At 47.4% G+C, this 24,707-nt stretch overlaps 1 long non-coding RNA gene across 1 annotated transcript; it reads left to right on the top strand.

The window, feature by feature from the left end:
* The first annotated feature begins 21,856 nt into the window (after positions 1-21,856).
* LOC113902832 lies at positions 21,857-24,392 on the top strand. The gene is made up of 3 exons (XR_003513924.1): positions 21,857-22,059; positions 22,391-22,576; positions 23,928-24,392. It is a non-coding gene; the product is annotated as an uncharacterized LOC113902832 (long non-coding RNA).
* Positions 24,393-24,707: the final 315 nt, after the last annotated feature.

Below are 24,707 nucleotides of genomic sequence, written 5' to 3'. Positions count from 1 at the left end.
TGTGTCCTGTGTTCATTCACATATTTTCTGTTTAAGTAGATTAATGTGATAAATTTCCAGTGGGCAAAACATTTCAGTCTCAACCCTGACATACTGTTGATCTGTATCAAATTCTCTGGTTTATTTGAATATGCCATGGAGCAGCATAATTAATAAGGTTCTCATCTATCATAATTGAAAATCCATGTTTTCAGGACTTTGACTTTTTAAAATTCTGTTTTCTTAAAAGCACATTCCCCTGAAGATGAGATGCCAGTAAGTCTTTATACCGACAAAGTGCTCCCTATCAAAGTCATCAGACATTTTTTAGGACTTCAGCTAATAGAGAGACCACTTTTTTGGGTAAAGAGTTATTCTCAAAAGGTCTTTTGAGGCAGAAAATTTACAACCCGAGGAATGAACAGGGTGCTTCAGCCCAGATGCCGAGGTGTGAGCTGCCTCTCCTCCCTCCCCAGGAAGTGCTGTCGTTCACCTGTCAGTTTTAGATGTAACTGTGCCTTTCAAGCTCAGATTCTCTTTGAAAGTCAAGAGTAAATGATTGCCTCTTAAATTCCTAGGATATTAACTAGAATCAGAAAAATCACTGTCGGAAGTCTCTGGCCATCCTGACTGCAAAATTGTTTTCTCGGAATGGGGGAATTGGAGCTCTCAAGCCATTCACGTCCCAGCCTTTGGCTGAAAGCGCCATACTCGTGGCCAGCCCAGTGCCCAAGGCTGGGCCAGGGCAGAGTCATAACAGTTTTCTGTGTTAAAGGAAGTTATCTAAACCGAGGAAGAACTAAATTCTAATTGACGAGCTAGTAGATCTTAAGTTATCTTTCTTAGTGTCTCATTTTGTTTATTTTTAATTGGAGGATAATTGCTTTACAATATTGTGTTAGTTTCTTCTGTACAACAGTGTGAATCAGCCATAAGTATGCACATATCCCTTCCCTCTTGAGCCTCTCTCCCACCCACTCCCCATTCTACCCCTCTGGGTCATAACAGACCACCACCACCATCGATCACGCTCTACCTGGTCTTAGATAATATCAGACCTATGCTGTGTGGTGTTTTAAGAACTCAGTCACAGGACAACTTTACCATTCAGCACAGCATCTAGTTTGTTTTTGGAAGAGTGGTCTCGAAAACAGTAAAAAAATGAGATCTACCATGAATACTACTTGAGTTCAAACCAAGAAACTTGAGTTTAGCTCTAAAGTGGCTCTTCAGCCCCTCTAAGCAGTGTTTTTGAAATACTGGCCAAGAAGGCCTCGGGCAGAGGACGGGTCTGGAGGATGGTGGGGGCAAAGGTGCGGGGACAGAGTACATCCACCCCGTATGTAAAATCGAAGTCCCCGAAGTCGCAGGGACTCTCTCACCTGTGGCCCATATTCTTGCAGTGAGGGTGAGACAGCAAGGGCTTAGACAGCCTCTGGAAAGAAAGAGAGGGTTAGGTTAGGACGGGGCCAAGAATGCCGCTGGGGAGATGCAGTTGGCTTATCGTGAAGTCCTCGGCCAGGCTCCCCTTCTCATCAGGGTGCTCCCTGAGTTACACTGGGAGTAGCCCAGTACCACCAAGGAGTCTCTGGCCCTTAATGGTGACACTTCCTCCATGGGAATTCTGAGAAGAGGGCGTCTGACTGAGGAGGTGGGAGAAAAGAGGGAATATTTTAGCTAAAGAACTTTGGAGGTTGGCCGTCCTTGGTGGCCCGGTGGCTGGGACTCCACGTTTCCAGTCAGGGGGCCCAGGTTCGATCCCTAGTCAGGGAACTAGATCCCGCGTGCCGCAATGAAGATCGAAAACCTCGTGCAGCCAGGATAGAAAAAAGAACTTTGGCATCAGCTCAAATTGACCAGCCAGGCGGAGGCCTTGCCTGACAAGCCTTCCTAGGGTGCAGCCGTGTTGCTGGTGCAGTCCCTGCCTATGTACAGAAACCAAAGCCAGTAGCGTTTGGAAGGTGCCATGAGGCTCACTGCCTAGGACTTACCTTTCTGGGCTCTACTACCCCTCCAGTAAGATAGGAGCCGTGACCCCACCTCGAGGCATCCGTGGTAAATGGTCAAGGCCACACATGTAAAACGTCGGGCATATACTCCGGCCAGGGAGTAAGTGGTGGCTGATATTTATTATTCTTTTGGCCTAACTTCCAGGAAGAGGTATGTAACGCCCCAGGAGGATCATGTAAAACAGCTCAGGTCAGCCTCCTGTCCAGAATTCAAGGACAAAAACAATGGAGAACCGCAGAAATCTGCATCTTTAAAAAAGTACATTTTAATTTTTAAATAATCAGACTGGGATTTGGATCACATGGAAGTTTGGTAAGTGTCTATTTAATCAGTGAAATAAGTGAAAATGTTAGTTGCTCAGGCCTGTCCAGCTTTCTGTGACCCCATGGACTATAGCCAGTCAGCCTCCTCTGTCCACGGGGATTCTCCAGGCAAGAATGCTGGAGTGGGTTGCAATGCCCTCCTCCAGGGGATCTTCCAGACCCAGGGATCAAACCTGAGTCTCCCGTATTGCAGGCAGATTCTTTATGGTCTGAGCCACAACGAAGCCCTTTTAATCAGTACCAAGAGGCAAAAGTCACTGAATTATTTCTATTCCAAGCTGCACGTTGGCCACAGATTCCCTTTATGGCCTCCCCTGGCCCTGATCCAGCTGTCAGCACAGACCCCACCCAGTGTCCTGATCTTGACAATGGACTTGTCATGTTCCCATGCTGGACCATAAACCTCCTGAGGGCAGGGACTGTGTCTTTGCTCAGCACATAACAAGGAACACTGCATGATATTTGTTGAAACAATGGATATGTGAGCAACAGCAACACAATCACCCCTTTCCCTTTCTATGACTAAACCCAGCTTCAGGAGCTCCTGAACTCACAGCCAGGAAGGCACAGAGGCAAATTTGGTCTTAAAAGCAGCACATTCATTTCACTTAAATGTCTTTTGCTTCTTGGAAAGTTGTCCTGGAGCCAACAAAACGAGAATTATTTTTTTCTTTTTATTTTGGCCCTAAATTATTTCTGAAAGTTACAGTGGTTTAGATTTGTATTGTTTTATTAGCTGTCACTTTTATTCATGTCCCCTTTTGTTTCTCTCTCTTTCTCTAGGCCTCTTCCGGCTCGAGCTCTGCGTCTCCTCTCTTAAGCTGCTCCTCATATGGAAAGCTGTCTCTTCATCACCACGCCGTAAATAATCCAACCTGGGTGCGTTCCATTGTCTTCCCGGCTCCACACTCCCTCCCGCCTCCAAGCTGCCCAGCTCCAGTTTTCTGTGGCCCCAGTAACAGGGTTGTTGGCAATAAATGCTCGGCTTCATTTATTTATTGGAATTCTCAGATCTGGACTGGTTTGCTCCATTCAAGCTGCTGACATGCTTTGTTAGGTACGTATTTTATAGACTCCCCTCCTTTGCACTGAGCTCTAAGAAAAAGGGCCCCAGTAAGGATGAAGTGGGATTTAACAGATTTTTAGCTTCAACTTTATACTGACTTCCCTGACATTAGAGAATCGGCAGCTTATCTGGGCTTGGAGTGCAATCCAATACATATTTGAACCACATCCACCTCTTCAGGAATGATCCTTGTGGAGGTGAAATGTTTATTGTAGCTCATATTTGGTCATGGTCATGGTAATCCCCATAATAAAAGTAGAACCTTGGTTTTGCAAGCATATTTTAAACTTGTGTTTGGATGTTAGCTGAGTGGTACATCACATCTTCCATGCTCTGAAGTGTGAGAATGTTTCAATGTGTTGCCTTAACCCTAGGAGAAAATTCAAAATCTACTGAAGGAAACCAAATGTGACAACTAAAAGAGAGGTAATGGTTACTTGATCTAATTTTGATGTGAAATATTTACCCAAGTTTGGGGTGTTTTTTTTCCCCCAATGAAACTTGCTTGCATGTTCAAAATTGCCCGCTACACCTTGCGGGTAGTTTAGCCATAAAGAATTCACCTGTAATTCATCCTATTGGATGGCAGTTCTTGCCTCTTTTAGTATGTTCCAGAAACAAAATTGCAAGCAATTAGCATCATAATAGATTATGTTTTGATAAATCAGCCACTAAGTACTACTCAAAAATGAAAGATTCTACCTTCTGTCATTAAATAGGAATTTAATCTCCAGCCAGGAGTTGCCAAGAGATTATCGTCAGATGTTCTAAGGGCATTTTCAGAAACAGCAGTGAACTTGATCTCATTATTGCCTGAGTTGTCATGCAGATCTTACTATAAAATTCTGGCCTCGAAGGAGACCAGGACCCTCCCTAAGCTCTGGCTGTTTCTGGAAGTAATCTCTAAGAGTGCGCTCTTAGGAAACTAACACACTTCATTTTCCTAGTCTCATCGAAATTAAAGCACCATTAAATTTTTCCTAAAACACTGAGTGAACCAAGCCTTTTTGATAACGGTTACAATTAAGGAAAGTTAAAATATCCAAGAAGACTAAGGTTTTTGAATGGTATTGAATGTGAAACGCTGGGGTAGGGGGAGTTGGGAGGGCAGCAGTGTAAAGATGTGGCAGGAGGAACTTTCTGATGATGAAAGGCCCAGTGGGGTGCTGTAAGGGAAGTGGGGAGCCTGGATCCAGAGTCCAGGCACCAGAATGGCACTAAGAGTTTGGTACCACCGCCACAGAACAAACCAGATTTGATGTCTGTGTCTATCAAAATGATGTCCAATGTCGGTCAAAATCATTTTAAAATGCACAGATCTTGTGATCCAGGGACTCCAGTTGTAGGAATCTATCCCACAGATACCACTGCACAAGTGCACAGACAGATATGGACAAAGAAAGTCACCCACCGTTATCAGTGAGCAAAGGATGTTGGAGCCATCAAGCCAGCATCCACCGCAGCCTCCCCAGTGATGCACCCCGATGGGATGAAGAAAGTCAAGATAGTGGCCCTAGACAGCTAAAGTGCATATCAAAGGAATGATTTCAGTGAGCCCAGACCTTGCATCTTCCCATACAGAGAGAAGTGCTAAACTCATTAACTTGAGATGTCTGGTTTTCTTCAATTAACAGTCATCATTGGATATTCTGACAACCTGGGTTTGTTTTTGCTCTTGTTTTGCAAAAACTCCTATATACCCCGATTCCTCCCTAGTAGTCCTTCTAAACAACCTGAAAGTCTGTCTCCCTGGCATCAGTCCTTAGTATGTCTACCCCCAAAAATGTAACTCTCAACTTCTAATTTGTGGATTTTTTTAGTCAGTGTAGCTATGTGAAGATGTTCGTGGCAGCATTATTAATAAGACCAAACAGGGACTTCCATGGTGGTCCAGTGGTGTAAGGGGCTAAGCGTGGTCCATGCTCCCAATGCAGGGGTCCCAGGTTCGATCACTGGTCAGGGAACTGATCCCAAGTGCTACAACTGAAGATCCTGCAGGCGCAGGCCACAGTGAAAATTGAAGATCCCATGTGCCACAACTAAACCCGCTAAATTTAAATGTCCATCAGAGCTGGTTTTGAAAAGCTACAGAGCACCATGTGACGGAATACTGTGCTGCAGGAGGAAAAATGGAAGTTGCAGTTTATGAGCCAAAATCTGTATTTCGTGCAGGGAGCAAGGTGCAGAATACGTGTAATGTGCTCTCAGATGCTTTTTTACAAAGGAGGAAGTAAGGGCGGGAAAAAAGGGGTAGATGTGTGCTTGTAATAGGCATAGAAGTCTTCTGGAAGGTGGCTTCAGGAAAGGGGTGCCAGGAGTTGGGAAGGAGGGACACTTCCTTTCGCATTATTAGAATGATTGGCTGCATCTTATTTATTTTTTTCAGTTGCAAAAAGGCTTCACTGGATTAAGCAGTAGCTGGGCTGGCATTGTCTGGGAAAGGCCTCAGCCACGTGAAGACGGGAAAAGCCATCTGACCCCTGAGCCAAGCCACTGCTGCCTGACAGTCCCACACCATGGCCCACAGGTATAAAAGTTCGATTTCCTAAAAGTAATATAGTCTATGTAATCATGCATTTTGCATCTTGAATGTTGCGTTGTTATGTCTTCTTTTAATTCTGGATCCTTCATACTACATTGATCTTATAACCCACCAGTGAGCAAACACAATCTGACCTAGACCGACTAGCCACCCCTCCCTGTCCCTGCGTGGTCCTTCCTGTGGTGATCTTGAGTCTCTGCTCTCAGGGGCCTGATGAAGAACCTTCACCTCTCCCCAGATTTGCATTGTGCAGGCCTTCTGAAGAATGGCCTCAAGCCAAAGAGATGACTAATGCTGGGAAGTTCCAAGGCTCTGTGGCCACTAAGAAGGCCTTTGGTGCTTCTAGAAGCATCCTGGAGGCTCCCGAGTTCCCTTTGGAAAAGGGTGAGGCCATAGCTCTCTTTACATCTCTGATTATTTATTAAAGATAAATTCCTGGATGTATATATTTTGGATTCAAAAGATATTTCTAAGACTCTTAATGCAGATTCCCAGGTCACCCCACCAAAGGGGATCACACCAATTTTCTCCACAAACAGTAGAGCATTTGCCTCCCCATTCTAGCCCTGGCCAACACAGAAAGCTATCTTTTACCTTTGTATTTTCCAACTTAATCTTTCAAAGTTATTCCACCATTATCTTGTTTTGAATTTTTTTATTATTAAGGAGGTGAACAGTCTTTAAAATTGGTCATAACATTTCTTCTTTTGTGATTTGTCTATTTTCTATTGATGCCTTCATTTAAAAATTAGGTTGTAGCTCATTTGTTTATTACCACTCAATGCTCAGGACTTCTTAATTGTCTAAATTCCTTTGTACTATTTGGTTTCTTAGCTCTTGGGTTTCAATTATTTTATGGTCCTTAGTTAGCTTTGACTTTCTTTAATTTTCTTGTCTTTTACATGTATCTTTTTAAAATAATGTCTAAGCTTTAAGTTTCTTTTCTTTTTTCTTTTCATTGTTGTTTAGTTGCTAAGTCGTGTTTGACTCTGCGACCCCATGAACTGCAGCACACCAGGCTTCCCTGTCCTCCACTATCTCCCTGAACTTGCTCAAACTAATGTCCATTGAGTTGATGATGCCATCCAACCATCTCATACTCTGTCGCCTCCTTCTCCTGACCTCAATCTTTCCCAGCATCAGGGTCTTTTCCAATGAGTTGGCTCTTCACATCAGGTGGCCAAATTATTGGAGCTTCAGCTTCAGCATCAGTCCTTCCAATGAATATTCAAGGTTGATTTCCTCTAGGATTGACTGGTTTGATCTCCTTGCTGTCCAAGGGACTCTCAAGAGTGTTATTCTAGTTACTTATTGTCATTGCATCTTTCCTTTTTCTTTTTTAGTTTCTGTCACTTAGGAACCCAGGGACCTTGCCACCCAGCTGGGTCTCACCCTGAGAAACTCTTTACGTTTCTATTGACTAGTTACTGACTCTGGGTTTGGGTTGAAATTGTCTCTCATTGCTCATCCTAATTCACATAAAACAGTGCAGCAGAAATCCAGTCCTCGGAAGAGGATGCAGATTCTGATGGCGCGGGAACCTTCTGGAACCAGCAGCCTTCTTCTCCCCTCCTCCCTCCCTTCTCCCTGCCCCCCAGCTCCTCACCTATGCTGAGAAGCCCACGTCTGGCCAATTTTCCTAAGGATGTGCGTATGACCCCCTCCTTCTCATTCTCCTGGCCTCACTGTCCTGTCAAACATCTGCCATTTGCTAGGCCTGCAGAGTAGCTGGGTCCTGAGGATAGAACATGGCTGAAGACAGAACTGGTTGGACTTCAAAGTCGTCTGTATCCTTCCATCATCTCCAGAGAGTGATGCTGAAATTAGATCAAGCCTCTCGTATGTCCGGCCAAACTCCTGCCTCCTCCATGTCAGACACCCAGCACCGCCGTGAGGACAAACGCTGCTTGTCAGGCAGCTGTCACTTGGCCCAAACCACTCAAAGGTAACACCTAGTTAATCACCTTCTCCCGTGTGTATTCCTCAGGGGGCCATCATTCTCAGTTTCAACGTGTTGGTATAAATAAAATCAGTCTGATTCCCCTTTTTACAGTGGCTTAAATCTGTCCCAGGTTGCCCAAAAAAGTATTTATGGAACTACTCACGGGTCCTCCAGGGAAATTTTTCACATCAACACACAGGCCTGAGCACCCAGCTCATGTGGAGACCTGCACCCTAGCCCACTTGGGGCTCCCAGGCTGGCCCAGAGCAGCACTGGTTTGGGAAGGTCTCCCACACTTCCAGTCACGTGGGTTTACTGCGAGGCATGGCTACTGGCTGTACTTTTCCACTTACACATGGATGGGAGCATAGGATCTGACTCTCTTGTTAACAGGAAAAGACACTGGGAGAGAAGGAAATTGGCAGGTACGGCCAACGAGCCTGTGCTTTCACGTTGCTTTGACTTTCATCATTACACTAAAGCACTACCTCAAACATCTTGATCATCACAGATGGAAAATAAAAACCTCAGTAATAATTGTTATAACTCTGAGGGCCTTTATTATTGGGCAAGAAGACGGCCAGCTCATGCCAGTTTGACAACAAACTTGTGCTTTTTCTGAGTTCAGGGGAATTCATTGGGGATTTTAGCCCAGTTGCAAATGGGAAAATTTCCCTATCACAAAATTCATTGCCTCCTGGTTGACAGTCCCAGGAGGGAAATCTCTGGGCCCCCAAGCTGAGCAATTCGCTCAAGGGTTGAGACAGTAGTAGGAAACCACGCTGTCTTGACCCAAGGTTTGCTCTCTGCTGGTGACAACAGAGAGTTTGGGGCTGCAGGGCCATCAGAAGCAGCCAATTCAGAAATAGCAAAAGGCCTTCTGCCGTAACAAGGAACTTAAAATAGGCTCAGCCAGACTTAAGCATACTCAGGCATTAATAGTCTTTTAACTTAGTGGGGGAAAAAAACCGCTGAATTTCAGTTGGTGGCGAGGCTGATAGAGGAGGTAGATGAAAGAGCTGCTTCTCCTGAAGTGAGCCTGTCTGACTGAATTTCAGGAAAACAGGCTAACGGCTCTCTTTCTACGCCTGCTGGCTGGAGGTGTGATTTGCATGGACCATGTTCGTCTGCTCTGCTCCACTGTGAGGTTTGAATTAAGCCTTTCACATGGGCAACTTCCCTGGCAGTCCAGTGGTTAAGACTGTGCCCTTCCACTGTAGGGGGCATGGCTTGGGTTCCATCCCTGGTTGGGGAACTAAGATCCCACATGCTGCATGTTGAGGCCAAGAATAATAATAATAAAATAAACTTTTCACACTGGGAAGTCCTATGGTCCAACTTGCAGCCAATTGTTAGCTGAGGGCTACCAACCTCCTACTAAGTACAGCCTGACATGGGTGCCCAGAGAGCCAGCAGCAAGCTCTTACATCATCCCGATAGTACGTCAGATTCAACAACATCTTCGAGAAAATGTCTTAAATGGACAACTCTTCTAGAAGACCATTAAAGTAACATTAGCAACCACTGAAAAATCTGAAGCGTGTAGAACATCCTGCCCCCACCAATACTGCATGGGCTGTATTATTCCCCCCCCTTTTAAATGAGCATTTAATCATAAAACCACGGCTTTATGGCCAAGCCATTCTGAAGACGTACCATCCAGGGAATGCAGGTGGAGACAACTCCGCCTGGCTCTGAGAGCCCACCTCGAAGCTGGGCCTCTCCTGGCTCCCAGTCCTGTTCTCTCCTCTGTGAGAAGCACCCTGCCCCCATTCTACTCTGCTGGTCTCACCTCTCTATCTGCCCCGTGGTTCCTGTAGCCACTCACACGTGGTCGCTGGAGGTGGGGCTGTCCCCTCAGAGGCCCCAGCTGTGCTCCCAAGCCAGCCGCGAGAGGCTGAGCCCTCCTCCTCAAACAGGGACATAGTTTTTTACTGGGTCCCAAACTGGGAGGTAGCCTTTGATTGCTTTCAGGGACGGTCTGTTCTTTGTTTAGTCTCTTTTCTGCCCGCCCTCAAGTCAAGCGCATGGAGAGGTGCTGGGGGCCACCCTGGCTCAGCCTCCCAGCCTCCTGTGAGCTCTGTGCCCCACTTCACCACTTCCGGGTGAGCCCTCAGTACCTGGACTTGCAGTCTAGGGGGTCACCCATCCCAGGCTCGCTATCACCCCCTGCCTGCCGAGCCCTCATTCTTATGCCCCGACATCCCCAAGACACCAGCAGGAGCTGCCCCCTTCCTGTTCCCAAGCCCATTTCCCCCCCTTATCTTGTGATTCATACAAATGGGCATGGAGTGGAGTCCCATCTTCATGGGTGAGTTTGTTGATGAAAAAAAAAAGCACAACCTGAAAGTTGCCAGTTATGTTTTCTTCACAGGTCTTACTAAAGACTCTAGCCCAGGGATCAGCCTTTCAGATCACTCTGAGGGACTGTTCCAGAGAGGGAAGGGCAGATATATAGCTGGTTTTGTTGAAGAAGAAAACATAGTCAAACATTAAAAGATGACTTACAAGAACAGACATCTCAGGTTAAGGATGATTTTACTGCCTTTCTGTGTATGGGAAGGTGCAAGAGTCTGGGCTCACTGGAATCATTCATGTGCATCTTCACTGTCAAGGGCCAGTATTTGGTTTTCTGCATCCCAAGTTCGCCTCACCAGGGGCGGCTGCAGCAGCTGATGGCTTGACAATGGGCAGTATTCCTTGTTTACTGGAATGGCAGCCAACATTCTTTGTCCACAAGTTCTTACCTCCTAAGGAAGGAAGGCTAAAATCCTCAACTGTCAAACCTCCTGTACCCGCAAGAAGCCCACTTTGCTGAGTTTTGCAAATATAGTGCTATCAAGTGATTTACACAGAGTTCAAGAGACAAGGTAACACTTGTACAAAACGTATGCAAAATGCACATTCGTAGTAATTTTAATTAAGGGGAGGCTGAAGAATGAGATTTAAAAGGAAACATTCAACCTACACATTCCCAGGATAAAGTGGGGACAGTGCTGGTTTCCAGAATAGAATGAACATTTAAGCAGTTCAGCTCTCACTGGATCACCTGTTCTGGCTCCAGGAGCGCCGGAGGGTCACTTCTGGTAAGTGAAATGCAGGCATGTTGAAACTCCACTGAATGTCTTCATGGAATCATCCCGCTATGGGGTTGAGGAAACCTGCTGAAAATTCTGGTTTTCTAGGTAAGTTGTGCTGCTCGAGTTCAAGGTGCTGTTTCTTTCATGGAACTTGATTAGCGACTAGTTAAATGGAGGAAGAGTTGACTCGTTGGAAAAGACTCTGATGCTGGGAGGGATTGGGGGCAGGAGGAGAAGGGGACGACAGAGGATGAGGTGGCTGGATGGCATCACCAACTCAATGGACGTGAGTTTGAGCGAACTCCGGGAGTTGGTGATGGACAGGGAGGCCTGGCGTGCTGCGATTCATGGGGTCGCAAAGAGTAGGACACGACTGAACTGAACTGAACTGAAATGGAGGAAAAGAGAGTCCACAGCACAGGTGACCACAGGGTTCCCACTGCAGACAGTCTGAAGCAGTTAAATGTGTGAACCACACTGTGTGTTTCTGGGGCTGTAGAAGGGATGACCTTGCTAAGCAGAAAACACAACACCACAGCCAAGGCCCCCTCTTTGATAAAATGTACATTCCCTTCCTGAAGTAGGAAGCATCACCAACTCAAAAGTCAGCCCAGGACCAGTTTCTCCCAGGGACTGACTTCTTCCGGGGAGGAGAGCAGGGCACGGCCCCACTGACCACGGCCAAGTATGATTTATTAGTGGAGGGAAGGTCGGAATTGAACTTCACCATTGGGAGTTACTTGCATTTGAAAGCAATGCAGTCAGCAGTCCATCTTTCAACACGGAATGTATTTTCTCTACTTTTCTATCTTTCTGATGAATGAAGGGCTTATGTAAGGTGAGGGATTGGAAGCATCAGCAGCTGAAGCTCTGAGTAGATCTGCTGGCCAGGTCAGGCTGGATGGAAAAACCCAGGGGCTAGTTCACATTGTTTCCCCACCAAATTCACTTCAACAATGAACCGCGATGCTCTCCCAGGTCTGCCGTGAACGGATAGGGCGAGTTCCCCGCCCTCCGGTTCTCCAGGCTGTTTTGAACAAGGTCTGCTAATTAAATTCAGTTGCTTGCAATTTTAATGTTCCCTGTTTTCCACAGAGCACAAATGTATTAAACTCATTTTGTCTGTCATCCAAGAAGAATTGGAACTTGCATTTTTATTACCAACTGACTTGTGTTCACCTTCATCCTCGAATTTTTTTGAAATGTTTACAATGTAATTAAAAACAATCAAGTCAAATTATCTGTATGAATTGGCCCCTCTGGGGAAAGATGAAGGAGCAGAAAAGGTGCCTGCGATGACATCATCTTTGCTGAGCATCGCTGCCTCCTCACACAGAAATACATCATGTAACTGGTCACCAAGAGCGTTATGTAATGTCACTGGTGATTTGACAATTACAGAATATTGTAATTAAATGTTCGAATGCTCTCATACGCTCTCCCGTTGCAAATGGTTCTGGAACTTGATTAATTTCAGCATTTAGAAGGGCCCTGGATTGGGTAATGTTGTTTCCTGCCATGCACACCTCCAGGGAAAACTGTGATCTGAATCCTGAAGTCAGACCCAGTTACACTCTTGCCTCTTCCCCACTGCAGCCATAAGACAAAGCGCTTTTTCAGTCATGGCTCAAGCAGGCTTGTCAGGTGTCTCGGGCTCTGCCTTCCTACTGCCAACCATGAAAAAGCATTCCCTGGGAACAGTCTCATGATAGAGAAGATAAATGATAAATGATAAAAATGATCAATCCACACAGGCAGGGCCACTGTGCGAGGTGCTAGGCACAGTGCTGACTCAGCATTGGGGCTTCCTGGACCTGGTTAGGAGCCTGACCGCGGGCTTTGATGGTCACAAAGAGGTAGGTAGCTGGGACATCATGGAGCAGAAAATGAAACCACTGTACTGAAATGTCAGAAGGGGAAAAAGGCTTCCCACAGAATTTGCCTTCGGGCTGACTGACTGCAGGAGCAAATCCTTAGATAAGCTGTCAAGTAAGAAATTAGCAAGCAGGGGCCACTGATCATGTCTCCTTATTTTTAAAGTTAGTTTTAACGACACCCCAAACATATAGAAACCACGCTCATGCCTTGAGTTTCTCCTCCAGAGAGTCGAACATTCAGTAATACTGCTCTGCAGACTTTACCCCTGACTTTGGTATTAAATAAACACCCACCAACAAATGAAAACCTCGGGGCTAATTAAGATCAAGCAAATGAGTTGTCAAAAGAAAACTGCCTTCTCTTCTCTGGAGGATGGTTGCCAGTCTGTTTGCTTTGGAGGATTTAAACAGCTTTGCTCTACTGGGCAATAAATGCAAACCCCAGATTTTCTGCAAAGAATATTGTTTTTAAGAAGGAGATTGGGGAATTCCCTGGTTGTCCAATGGTTAGGACTCCTTCAGTTCTGCTCAGGATGCAGCTTCAATCCCTGGTCAGGGAACTGAGATCCCCCATGCCACGTGAAGCAGCCAACAAACAAACAAACAAAAAAAAGGGTGATTGTTTTTTGCACTTTCCTCCCTAACTTAAAGTGGGAAGTCTCTGGCACACAATATAGATGCCAACCTCTTTACCTCTCTTAATTTGTAAAGCCATGGAACATTAGGTTCACAGCGTCAGAGGTGAGGACCAGGGGGGCCAGGCCATTACGATGAAGCCTGCGGGACTCTGAGCCCCTTGCCAGTTCTGACACCCAGTACCCCCACCCCACATGGGGTTGGCTCATCAGCATCAACTCTGCATAACCTGCCCCTTCTTGTTTCTCCTGCTGTCCAAGTATTAATATATCTTTAAGATGAGCCCAGGGGCTTCCCTGGTAGTAAAGAATCCACCTGCCAATGCATGAGACTCCAGTTCAATCCCTGGTCCGGAAAGCTGCCTTGAAGAACTGAGCCCGTGCACCACAACGACTGAACCTGTGCTCTAGAGCCCAAGAGCGGCAACTACTGAAGCCCACTTGCAGAGCCCGTGCTCTGCAGCAAGAGAAGCCACTGCAATGAGAAGCCTGCGCACCTCAACTAGAGAGCAGTCCCTGCTCACTGCAACTAGAGAAAAACCTGATCAGCAGCGAAGACCCAGCACAGTCAAAAATAAATAAATTTATTAAAAAAAAAAAAAAAAAGATGAGCCCAAATCCCTCTGTACAATTCCCCCAAGTTCAGCGGCTACTGTCTGTGGGGTCACAAAGAGTCGGACATGACAGAGTGACTAACATTTTCATTTTCTTGGAGCAATAATTAGCTCATCCTTTCTCATTCGTGCTGGTCCTTTATTAGCCAAGCAGAGCACGGCTGCCCATCATCCTTGGTGTTTACAGGGGGGTGTTACACTGGAAGTGACAATGCTTCCGAGGCACTCACTTCCAGAGGGAGGCACCACCGCCACCCCGGGGTCAGAAGGGAGATGGCTGCAGCCTCCTGTGCTGAACAGAGCCCGCCTGGACAGGCCTGGAGCTGGACAGCCCACGCTGTCCTCCCTCGTGTGTGAGCGGAGGTGTTGGAACATTCCAGAATGTCTAGCAGCCCTGCTCTGGGGTCTGAACAGAGACCACAGGAGCACCTAACAGCCCAGGGGAGGACATGGACCATTGCCATCCACCAGGAGGGCACGAGTCGGGGGGCCATCCTGAAAGGGAGGTCAGGAGAGGTCTAGGGGCCAACCAGGCTGCCCTGCACACGAGGGAAGGCAAGGCTGATTTCGTCCCCAGACTGAGGCATCTTCGAAAAGGAAGCGACTCTGGGCTCCCGCAGCCTGGAGAGCCGGTTGAACCCAATACCCGAGGTTCTTGTTAAGCTGGCCCCAGTCAGCTGGCAGCCCTGGGTACCACAGGGCAAAAGCTCTGTGGAGCACTGTGGGCAAGGGAGAGGGGTGGAAGGGGTCAGAGGACATGGAGGAGTGTGGAAAGTGAGTGGAGAAGCTGAGGGTCTCCAACAGAGAGGGTTGGGAAGGCCCAAAGGGAAAGGCCAGTTTGGAAGGACACCAGTGCAGAAGGACCCTTTATAAGGGGCTGTCCAGGCGGGGCTCAGGACCCAGCCTCCTGCTGCTTCTGGCCCCCAGGCCCCTGCCGGATTCAGCACGGTTTCCCTTTTCTTGTCTAAATTTATTTTTTGGCTGTGCTGGGTCTTCGTTGCTGCGTGTGCATGGGCTTTCTCTAGTTGCAGAGAGCAGGGGCTGCCCTTTAGCTGTGGCACATGTGTTTCTGATTGCTGTGGCTTCTGTTGTTGCAGAGCACAGGCTCTAAGGTGAGGGCTCAGTAGTTGTGGCACACAGGCTTAGTTGCCCCGTGGTATGTGGGATCTTCCTGGGCCAGGGATCAAACGTGTGACCCCTGCATTGGCAGACAGATTCTTAAGCACTGGACCACCAGGGAAGCCCTCAGCACTGTTTTCTGAAATAAGCGATGCTCAAGCTAAACTTCATGGCAAATAGGTGGGGAAACAGTGAAAACAGTGACAGGCTTTATTTTCTTGGACTCCAAAATCACTACAGATGGTGACTGTAGCAATTAAAAGACACTTGCTCCTTGGAAGGAAAGCTATGACCAACCTAGACAGCATAATAAAAAGCATAGACATTACCTTGCCAACAAAGGTCTGTCGGTCAAAGCTATGGCTTTTCCAGTAGTCATGTATGGATGTAAGAGTTGGACCATAAAGAAGGCTGAGTGCTGAAGAATTGATGGTTTTGAACTGTGGTGTTGTAAAAGACTCTTGAGAGTCCCTTGGACTGAAAAGAAATCCAACTAGTCAATCGCAAAGGAAATCAGTCCTGAATATTCATTGGAAGGACTGATGCTGAAGCTGAAGCTCCAATACTTTGGCCACCTGATGTGCAGAACTGACTAATTGGAAAAGACCCTGATGCTGGGCAAGATTGAAGGCAGAAGGAGAAGGGAACAACAGAGGATGAGACGGTTGGATGGCATCACCAACACGATGAACATGAGTTTGTGCAAGCTCCAGGAGATGGTGAAGGACAGGGAGGCCTGGCGTGCTGCAGTCCATGGGGTCGCAAAGAGCTGGACACGACTGAGTGACTGAACTGAACAAGCTAAACCAAATCTCCATCTTAGTGCTTCAGGGGAAAATCCCATTAGAACCTCCGAAGCCCAGTCGGATTTATTACTGGAGAGGGCCAGATCTGTGGGGATTGATCTGTTTGTTATGCCTGCACCTCCTCCCTACTCCCAGCCAGCCCCCAGCAACTGGCAGGTTTACGCTGAAACACCCTGAGCTGGGCTGAAGTGCAGCTTGCTGGAGATGATGGAGATAAAACAGGATTTAAAGGCAATGCATTTTCTACTGGGTACCCTTATCTGGATTAACTGCTCTGGGTTTTCAGCTGTGCGTGGATGTGAAGGATAATTACCGTCGCATGTTACCTGAGATTGCAGGGTTGTGTTCCAACTAATGACGCCACGAGAACCAAGCAGTTGTTAATATTTAATCAGTCTCTGGGCTTAACAATTGGATAAATGAGGTGTGTAATTACATAATTATAAAAGACATTTCAGATAGGAACGGCTGGTACTGGAATTAATACCAAAGGTAAGAGCTGGTGGAAATACTGTGCCAGGTCATTTCAGAAATATCACCAAAGATGACCCTTCAAGGGGAGGGTCTCCCTTAGAAAATAATGAACACAGATCAAAAATCTTTTCCAGCATGGACTTTTTCTCTTCAGTTCGGACTCTCTATGTGGAACATCAGGCCAAATGTTGTACTGATGTCACAGAAAACTATCCCTGGAATATTTAAACAGAACCCAGGAGGAAAGCTTCAGAATTTTCTTAATTGCATTCTAAAGGTGAGTGATGTATAATGGCTAAAGGTGCTGATGGAGTTTTGCATATCTATTTTTCATTGTTAGTTGGCATTTAGGAGAGGCTGCCCAGAAGTCAGGCAGTTTACCCATGAGCCACCTTCATGGGGCCGCAGCTCCCCATGCTGGGTGGCACCTGTCTACCAAGGGAGCAGCCCGCATTGTCTCTGCTGGGGGACGCTGCTGGCATCCTTGTGTGCTCTACCTGGGGCTCCAGGTTCTCTCTTGTGCTCGTGGCTCCTAAGTGGACAGTGCCATCCTAACTGGGGGCCTCCCTCCACTGCCAGTGCCTACAAAACACAGTTGAGAGCCCATTAAAAGTACCCAGCACATTTTAGCACCCAGCTGGAGCTGTGATCCACCAGGACGATGGCTGTTCCGTAATATGAGTCTGAGTGTGTGTGTGTGTGTGTGTGTGTGTGTGTGTGTGTGTGTGAAATTTATTATGGGAAAATCCATAGTCCTCTAGGGCCATTTGTCAAAGTTGCAAACTCAGCCCCTCCCCTGGCTGCATTCCTGCATCGTTTTAGAAATCACCCGGATTCACCTGGGCCAGCACCCTGAGGTGAGTTATCAGCAACCCAGTCCACCCATTCCACTCTGCCCCCCATCTGGCAGCCCAGCCTCCATCCCTCCTCCTGGGCTTGGGGCACCCAGGCTATGCTTTTCCTTCTTCCTGACCATGGGAAGGATGATTCCTAAAATCTCTTTTGTGTCTCACCTGTTTAGCAGCGTCCATCAGTATGTTCCAGGGCCAGGTGGGAGCAGAACCTTCTTTGATCACAACATCCTGACTCCAGAGATGAGAGATGACGCAGAGGAGGAGGCTGGAGGAAGGAAGTCTCTGCTCTGTGATTCCAGGCCTTCCCCAGCCTCTCTAGAGAGACAGTCCATCTCCCCTTGCTCTGGACCCTGCTGCCTCTGTGAAGCTGAATGGTGCATTTGAAAACTCCAGGGTGGGGTGGGGGCAGACAGATCCAAGTTTGGACTCTGACTCTGCCTCTCAATGTTAGTGTGAACCAGGAGGTAGCTTTCATTCCCACACCTTCACTTCATCTGCCTTAAGGATGGGCTGATTCTGCCTCAATGAGAGATTTATGGGGGGAACGGGAAGCCCAGCCCTGGGGCAGGTGCTCTGGAGACCTGGCATTTCTTCCCTTCTGCTGGCTGGGGTTATGTATTGGTGCCACAGACGATGAGTTCCTTCAAAGCAAGGATGCTTGGGTGCCCAGTCATATCCAACTCTGTGACCCCATGGACTGTAGCCCACCAGGCTCCTCTGTCCATGGGAGTTCCCAGCCAAGAATACTGGAGTGGGTTGCCATTTCCTCATCCAGGGGATCTTCCCAATCCAGGGATCAAACCTGCATCTCCTGCATTGACAGGCAGGTTCTTTACCTGGGAAGTCCTCCAAAGGAAAGACGGATGGCTGTTTATCACACTTCTTCCAAACTGCCTCTTTGGGCATCATTTAAGGGATCAGCATCTTTTGCCTGTTCCTGATGATCAGCTTGCTCTTCACCACACAGGATGCCAGTGACAGAAACTCAAATCAGACTGGAGGAGAGTTAGGGGAGGGGACGCCTCACCCAACTGGAAAGTTCAGGCAACTGCCTCCAGATGCCTGAGTGACTTTTTAAAATTCATTTGGCTGTGCCAGGTCTTCGTGTAGGCATAGGGCTCCTTCGGCCTGAGGACTCTCAGTTGGGGCATGTGGTACTAGTCCCCTGACCAGGGATCAAATCCAGGCCCCCTGCATTAGGAGCATGGAGTCTTAGCCACTGGACCACCAGGAAAGTCCCCCGAGTGATGTTATCAGGGCTCTGTCACTGGTTCCCCTCTGGTTGGGGAACCAGTGTTTATTCTCCAAACAGCACATGTGGCATTTGAACCAAGGCTTAGAACTCACAGCTGCGTGCAGCAGCTTCCTAGGAGGCCAGCAGAAGCGCTGGGGAGGATCCCGGGTCTCGGCTGTGGGTTTGGGCTACTGTCCCTGATCGCATGCCTGCTCTGGGTCTGGGACAGGATGGAGTGAGTAGTTCAGTTCAGTAGCTCAGTCATATCCAGCTCTTTGTGACCCCATGGACTGCAGTATGCCAGGCTTCCCTGTCCATCACCAACTCCTGGAGCCTACTCAAACTCATGTCCATCACGTCGGTGATGCCATCCAACCATCTCATCCTCTGTCGTCCCCTTCCCCTCCTGCCTTCAATCTTTCCTAGCATCAGAGTCTCTTCCAATGAGTCAGTTCTTCCCATCAGGTGGCCAAAGTATTGGAGTTTCAGCTTCAACATCAGTCCTTCCAATGAATATTCAGGACTGATTTCCTTTGCAATTGACTGGTTGGATCTCCTGGCAATCCAAGGGACTCTCAAGAGTCTTTTCCAACACCACAGTTCAAAAGCATCAATTCTTTGGTGATCAGCTTTCTTTATAGTCCAACTCTCACATCCATACATGACTACTGGAAAAGCCATAGGTTTGACTAGACGGACCTTTGTTGGTAATGTCTCTGCTTTTTAATATGCTGTCTAGGTTGGTCATAGCTTTTCTTCCAAGGAGTAACTGTCTTAATTTCATGGCTGCAGTCACCATCTGCAGTGATTTTGGAGCCCAAAAAAATGGTCTCTCACTGTTTCCATTGTTTCCCCATCTATTTGCCATGAAGTGATGGGACCAGATGCCATGATCATAGTTTTCTGAAAGTTGAGTTTTAAGCCAACATTTTCACTCTCCTCTTTCACATTCATCAAGAGGCTCTTCAGTTCTTCTTCACTTTCTGCCACGTTCATAAGGGTGGTATCATCTGCATATTTGAGGTTATTGATATTTCTCCTGGGAATCTTGATTCCAGCTTGTGCTTCATCCAGCCCAGCATTTCTCATGATGTACTCTGCATAGAAGTTAAATAAGCAGGGTGACAATATACAGCCTTGACGTACTCCTTTCCTGATTTGGAACCAGTCTGTTATTCCATGTCTAGTTCTAACTATTTCTTCCTGACCTGCATACAGGTTTCTCAGGAGGCAGGTCAGGTGGTCTGATATTCCCATCTCTTTCAGAATTTTCCACAGTTTGTTGTGATCCACACAGTCAAAGGCTTTGGCATAGTCAATAAAACAGAAATAGATGTTTTTCTGGAACTCTCTTGCTTTTTCCATGATCCAGCGGATGTTGGCAATTTGATCTCTGGTTCCTCTGCCTTTTCTAAATCCAGCTTGAACATCTGGAAGTTCATGGTTCATATACTGTTGAAGCCTGGCTTGGATAATTTTGAGCATTTCTTTGCTAGCATGTGAGATGAGTGCAATTGTGCGGTAGTTTGAGCATTCTTTGGCATTGCCCTTCTTTGGGATTGGAGTGAAAACGGACCTTTTCCAGTCCTGTGGCCACTGCTGAGTTTTCCAGATTTGCTGGCATATTGAGTGCAGCACTTTCACAGCATCATGTTTTAGGATTTGAAATAGCTCAACTGGAATTCCATCACCTCCACTAGCTTTGTTCATAGTGATGCTTCCTAAAGCGCACTTGACTTTGCATTCCAGGATGTCTGGCTCTAGGTGAGTGATCACACCATCATGGTTATCGGGGTCGTGAAGATCTTTTTTGTATTGTTCTGTGTATTCTTGCCACCTCTTCTTAATATCTTCTGCTTCTGTTAGGTCCATACCATTTCTGTCCTTTATTGTACCCATCTTTGCATGAAATATTCCCTTGGTATCTCTAATTTTCTTGAAGAGATCTCCAGTCTTTCCCATTCTATTGTTTTCCTCTATTTCTTTGCATTGATCACTGAGGAAGGCTTTCTTATCTCTCCTTGCTATTCTTTGGAACTCTGCATTCAAATAAGTATTTCTTTCCTTTTCTCCTTTGCCTTTAGCTTCTCTTTTCTCAGCTATTTTAAGGCCTCATCAGACAATCATTTTGCCTTTTGCATCTCTTTTTCTTGGGGATGGTCTTGATCCCTGTCTCCTGTACAGTGTCACAAACCTCCATCCATAGTTCTTCAGGCACTCTATCTATCAGATCTAATCCCTTGAATCTCTTTGCCACTTCCACTGTATAATCGTAAGGGGTGAGTAGAGAATCTCCTCAAAGCACCCAGGAACACACACGTGCTGGACACACAAAGTCAGGTGTCTGTTCCGGTAACACAGTCACCCAACTTTACTTGGATCCTTGCACGTAGGACAGATTTCAGATGTGAGGATTTCATCTTGCCTAAGCAGGGAGACTCCAGTTGGAAGGCCCTGGGTGGGGTTTGGAGGATGGAGGGGAGGAGGCCCTGATTCCATGAATCTTTTTTTTATGAGCGTGGCCACAGCTGTGGCGTCTCTCATTCTCCCAGGGCCCCGGGTGGGACTGACAGCCTCCGCCTGGAGACAGGGCCTGGCTGTGGGGGCCTGGGAGCTGGGGCTAGGCCTGAGATGCCTCCTCTCTGGGGCTGGCTCCAGCCCGAACCAAACTTATCAGTCAGATCCTTTTTCTCTCCGACTGAAATATTTATCAGGTTTGTTTTTTTTTTTTCCAAGGCCACTGGAACTCAGGAAATCTTTCCCAGCGCCCTCCCCTGGGACCAGAATCTCTTATCATGGAGCCCTGCTCTGGGGCAGAGCTGCTGCGGGGTGGTGGTGGCTCAGCTGGTTCCCGGGCCTGTGGGTGGCTTGGAGGTGGCACCACTGAGGAAGCAGAGAGGCTTCACAGGCCCAGTGTCACGCTTCGGGGGAGCTGCGTGGATGGGGCTCCCAGTGCCAGGGGCCGAGGGCTGAAGACAAGCTGACGAGATGGACTCTGACAGGATGGAGCTGTGATGCCTGTGGGAGCAAGACCATCCTTCCCTTTGTTTTCGCTCTCCTCTCTGTGCCCATCCCCTCCCCATCAATGACATCCTCCCCACCCCACCCCTCAACCCCCACCCCCGGCCCCGGAGGAAGTCAGCAAGTGTGGTGGGTGTTCCGAGTGAGGATCCTGCTCTCCCACCTGGAAGCTGGTGGGATATGGGGATGTTGGGGCTGGCAAGGCTGGGCTAGTCCCCAGACAGTCCTGTGTGAGCCTCCTCCCCACCCCACCCCACCCCCACCCCCACCCCCGCCCATCCCGCTATAGGGAAGCCCCGCTTAACCCCCTGAGAAGTGGACCAGGCCGCAGGACAGCAAGGAGCCACCATGCAGGGCGAAGCCCAGGCCGCCTATGCACCCACCCCCAGGCCGGCCCCTCTCCTCCCCTCAGAGCCAATCAGAGCAGCAGAGGAGGCGCCAGCAGCAGACACTGCGGCATCAAATCTGTGCTCAACTAAAAATGTAAATTGTAGGACTTACTTCCTTGGTGGTCCAGGGGTTAAGACTCTGCGCTTCCACTGCAGGGAGCATGGGTTCCATCCCCGTTGGGGAACTGAGATCCCACGTGCATGCCAGCGCAGCTGGGGGAGGGGGGAAAGGGAGGCGGGGGGCGGAATTGTTCCAAGGATGCTGCTTAGTACAATACATTTCGTAGGGCAGAGCACTGGAGCAATCGATGTGCCGCCTCGTTTTGCATGGGCTTTGTAGGTATTCACATTATTCCAGTGGATAATATTCCACTGAAACACACACGGTAGCAACCCCCACACTGTTTATGCTCGTTTGGACACAGGACTCTCCAGGAGGAAACCTGTCCCATAGCAGGACAGGGATAAAGGGAAGAGCCTAGAAGGGGAACAAGCTGAAATGGACCGCATCACCTGAAAACTCAGCACAGGGGAGCCAAGCTTTATCCCTCTGATGGACGAGGACGGAAACCAGCCCTATCTGTTGGGGAGGACTCTACTCCACAGCCCAAGTTGGTTCCCACCTGCCCCTCCCCTCCCCCTTTCCTGTGTCACTGTCCCCATCTTCTTCTCTCCCTCCATCTTCTTTAGAGACCTTTTGACGCCCAAAGCTGGTGGTGGCAGCCCCTCCCACGCCTGCCTTGACTGTAACCTGCATCGTCTTTTCCATCTGATGTCCTTGGACGAGATTTCTTCCATATTTCTCTCCAGCGCCGCCCAACCCACAGATGCAGCCTCTGCCTCTTCACCAGCCACCACACCGCCCCCTAGCTTTTGAAAGATGTTTTACAGGCAAAATTTCCCAAGAATTCTCGAAAAATAGTAAATCGCTAGTCACCCAAAGAATCTAGGAAATTTTCTTCGGCTCTTTGATAGAAAAAATTTTACTGCCACAGTCAAATTATTTGCCTGCTTCTCATTTTTCTCCTCATGCTAGAATATAAGTGCCCAGAAAGCAGCCCATTTATTTGACTTCACTTCTGTGTCCTGGAAGGTGCCTGGCATAAAGCAGAGCCCAGTACTATCTACTGAGGGATAGAGGAAACTTATCTTGACTTGGGTCAAGTTCAGTAGCCCCGTGCATTTGAGACTACATCACTCATTTGAGACGTCGCTCTCCACACAAAATGTGGTGATGCAATATTGCCTCTGAACTTGGGTGAACTTGGAATCAAAAGGAAGCTGTCCCCTTAATTTCCCATAACAAACAAAGAGACTTTGCTCCTTAACTCCCGCCATCCATCATTGGCGTCCCGCTCTGGGCGGGGGCAGATAAAATGCACTTGGCAAAGAGGGTCGGATGTCTGTAGACCATCTGCAGACCTTGAGGCAGGAGTTAATAAGCCACACTAACCAAGTTAGTTCTGGGCCTTTTGCTTTAAAAGCCTCATCCTACTTTCAATACAGAAGACCCCAAACAGGAGGCAAATGCTCATCTGGGAATTCCTCTTGAAATTCTCCAGGAGTTGGTTAATGATAAACACAGCCCTAGCGAGTAATGGTTCAAGGAATGCTTTCTCCATCACATATGTTCCTGGGTTGAACATTTCTGTTTGCTCTGGCTTCTTGAAGTGGGTTCCTAAAAAATATCCCCAAATATATTCATAGAGGCAAGACTCTGAGTAAAAAGATCAATCCAAAAAGGCATTTAATCAAAATCAGTTGCTTTCTAGGCTGAAGACTGAGAACATGGCCAGGGAAGGGGGAGAGGGGAAGAATGGATTCAAACCATTACCAACTCCAGCTCATTTCAGTAAAAACAGGCAGGAGGTTGAAAGCAAGTTTTAAAACTTGCTTTGAATTCTCCCAACATGACTCAAGGGTCATCATTCTGATGCCAATTTGCAATTTGTTTTTTAATAGGTGGATGAAAGCATAATCTCCAAATGAAGAATGAAGACATCTGACATGTGTGTGAGCATGAAGTTGAAAGGGGCTCTTCACCAAAATCTGGACAAATATTGGAACGCATATTTGGGGCAGGGAGGTAATGTCCAATGGATCTGTTGTATACTGCATCTGTGTAGTGAGGGTGGGGGAGGAAATAGGATTTAAAAACACAACCGTCTACTTCAGAGACTTGGGTTATAAAAGCATAGGTTTCTCTTTCAGGAGTCTCTGAAGTTGGAAAGTATGAATTACATACACTCATTAAAACTTTTTATGTTAAATTCAAAGAGTAAAATTAGAAGGCATGTTAATGATCCCGCCATCCAGCAACTGGCCAACAGATGTCAGAGCCTTATGGTTAAGAGATTACATGCTTCGAGCCGACGATTTACTGTATGCATCCCTGGCTGAGAGGAGGTGTAACAAACATATCATCAGACACAGAAAATATGCAGCCCTGGGAAAGGGACGTGCAAATCGGACTGCCAGTGATACTTTCAAAGCGGCACATTTTTCCACTAAACCGTTATTTCGGAGAGTTAGTGGTTTTTTTTTTTTTTTCCTTTCCTAAGAATGAAGAGTTAATCTTACCCAAGCTTAGAGCCAGAAACCTGTCATATGAAATCCCAGTGAAGACCGACATTCTTTCCAACTTCCTCACTCACTGTGGAGCGGAGTTTTCCAGTGCTGCCCAAACTAAGTAGCTGTCGGACGAAACGGAGCCATATGTCACCGCTCTGGGGGGCTCTGGGA

Source organism: Bos indicus x Bos taurus, chromosome 13 (assembly GCF_003369695.1).
Source record: "Bos indicus x Bos taurus breed Angus x Brahman F1 hybrid chromosome 13, Bos_hybrid_MaternalHap_v2.0, whole genome shotgun sequence".
NCBI lineage: Eukaryota > Metazoa > Chordata > Mammalia > Artiodactyla > Bovidae > Bos > Bos indicus x Bos taurus.
Note: the sequence above shows the minus strand (reverse complement) of the source record. Positions and strands in the feature narration are given on the sequence as shown.